Genomic DNA, 2,609 nt, shown 5'->3' on the forward strand with positions numbered 1-2,609 from the left:
AACACACGGTCTCACTGTCACCCGTACAGGACAAGCTTTGATCAGCAGACCTCCACCCTGCTCTCCAATGAGCTCTCGCTTGGCTCCTCTGAAGTCGCAAACAGCTGTGGAGTGGGGTAAGTGGAATGCACGCTACAAAGCGTCTGGTTCCGAGCTGTCCTTGAAGTAACCGATTTGTAGCAGTTAGTTGTGCTACTATGGTGCCAACTACTGCTGCAGATGTAGTACGGTGCGCTAGAGCCATATACCGAACAATATGGTCTTCCCTCTTGCTAGTTCCACGCGGTCGTCTGGAGACCTATCTTCTTGCGACCGTATCTTCTTGTGACCACCGCTGCCGTCCACCATGTACAGTGGTTACGTTCCTGCCAAGTCTTCTCGCAATATCACAGAAGTAGTATCCAGCTTCTCGTAGCCCTGTCACACTACCTCGTCAAACTCAGTGAGGTGTTGAAAATGGCGTCTTTGTCGCCTTAAAGGCATTCTTGACTAACATCGACCGTCCGCATCCAGTCTCAAACGTAACTAACGCTCGCGGTCGCTACAGTGTTATTGGAAGCAAACCTGACTTACATCCTCATAGTGGCGCTAGTAGTGCCACTCTTATGCGACTGGCGCGAAATCTGAATAGACATCATTGATCACACGTAGAAACACGCCTACCAACCTTCTTCGTATAATATCACCCATAGTGCGACACTACATTCACTTATGACAGCTGATAGAAAGGCAACTCATCTCCATTTGGCAAGTGGTCCGTATAATGAAGGGCACAGGACTCTGTTGATAAGTGCAGGAGCCCAGCAGAACTTTGAGGAAAACTTCGTGAGTGATGCAACTGACTACGGAATACACCCGAAGTCTCGTACAGCAACAATGCGTCTACCAATTGTTTGATCAATTTATGTTATTTGTTAACAATATAATCCTTGATACAAATCACAAGATTTTCATCCATGTGTGTGCCTTTCGGTAATTTCATGATGTCTCACCGTCAATACGCACTTCGCAGGATCATGCGAAGAACTTTCGTTTCTAGTTCTGTGCTCTAGCTGGTACGCCATCTCCATTTCATCCTTTGCTGCGCACGTGGAAACAAGGCTTCGCACACTACCATTTGATGAGGACAGTTTCGTCTCAGTATCCAACCATGTGACTCAGTGCCTAATCGACTCGTATCCGAGAGGAGGGATTAGGGAAAAGATGAGAATGGGAGTTTGAGAACCCTGCCCGACCAGCGAGAATGAGGTTTCCATAAACCGTTCCCGGCAAAGTCCACTGCCCTTTTCTTCTTGCGTATTCTCCTACATAGACTTCCTCCAGTGATCTCACCTTGCGCGAGACTTTGAAATCTGACTTTTCTTTCTTCGTGATCGTGGACACACGTGATGATCAGCGGATCATCAGCTCAGGTTAATAACTTCGTTGATTATTAGACGTTTAACAAAACAAACGAAGCCGAATTCCAGGAACAAAAAACGGACTGCTATTTCGATTGTGCCTTTGACTGATACGTCGGTGATAGGGTAATCTGTAACCTCTCACGTCCCTATTTTTCTGAGACTTACATCAGCGTCTCGGCGTTGACATCGAAGATGACGCAGGTGGATGTGATCTGGGAAACTCTGAATGAAAGTACGAAAGTTTGCACGTGAGGCTCGACCCGTAACGCGAACCTCAGACTTAAAGTACTGTCCGATGTGTACACGCCAGACCGAGACAGGCCAGTAGGGAGGGGACTTTAACTGGCTGTGAAGGCGACCAGAGTGCGGCTGACGCAACGCCGCCGCCTTTCGGGGTCAACGACGCTGCAAAGCGTCCGCTGACGTCATCAGCGGTCTGGCACTGCGGGAGGAAGACCTCAAAGATAAGCGCCTTCCGCCGGCGACAGCTCAGCCGCCATCTGCACGTGCTCCGCTGAACTGTATGTGGTGTCTCGTAGCGGGAAAACGCTTTGGGAAAATCTGCTGTGTCTTGGATGACGTTACCGACAAACCCTGGTAGGAGATGAGGCAAACATACCCGAACATTAGAATGAGATTTTCACTCCGCAGCGGAGTGTGCGCTGATGTGAAGCCGGCCGATGTGGACGAGCGGTTCTAGGCGCTTCAGTCTGGAACAGCGCGACCGCTCCGGTCGCAGGTTCGAATCCTGCCTCGGGCATGGATGTGTGTGATGTCCTTAGGTTAGTTAGGTTTAAGTAGTTCTAACTTCTAGGGGACTGATGACCTCAGATGTTTAGTCCCATAGTGCACATAGCCATCTGAAGCTGATGTGAAACTTCCTGGCAGATTAAAACTGTCTGCCGGACCGAGACTCGAACTCGGGACCTCTGCCTTTCGAGGGCAAGTGCTCTACCAATTGAGCTACCCAAGAATGACTTACGCTCCGCCCTCACAGCTTTACTTCTGCCAGTACCTCGTCTCCAAACTTGCAAACTTTACAGAAGGTCTCCTGCGAACTACTAGCAGAAGTAAAGCTGTGAGGACGGGGCGTGAGTCGTGCTTGGGTAGCACAACTGGTAGAGCACTTGCCCGCGAAAGGCAAAGGTCCCGAGTACGAGCCTCGGTCCGGCACACAGTTTTAATCTGCCAGGAAGTTTCATACAC

At 49.8% G+C, this 2,609-nt stretch overlaps 1 non-coding gene across 1 annotated transcript; it reads right to left on the reverse strand.

Moving 5' to 3' along the window:
* Nucleotides 1–2,302: 2,302 nt before the first annotated feature.
* Nucleotides 2,303–2,376, reverse strand: Trnas-cga. Its single transcript has one exon. It is a non-coding gene; the product is annotated as a tRNA-Ser (tRNA).
* Nucleotides 2,377–2,609: the final 233 nt, after the last annotated feature.

Source organism: Schistocerca piceifrons, chromosome 1, assembly GCF_021461385.2.
Source record: "Schistocerca piceifrons isolate TAMUIC-IGC-003096 chromosome 1, iqSchPice1.1, whole genome shotgun sequence".
In the NCBI taxonomy this organism is placed as follows: domain Eukaryota; kingdom Metazoa; phylum Arthropoda; class Insecta; order Orthoptera; family Acrididae; genus Schistocerca; species Schistocerca piceifrons.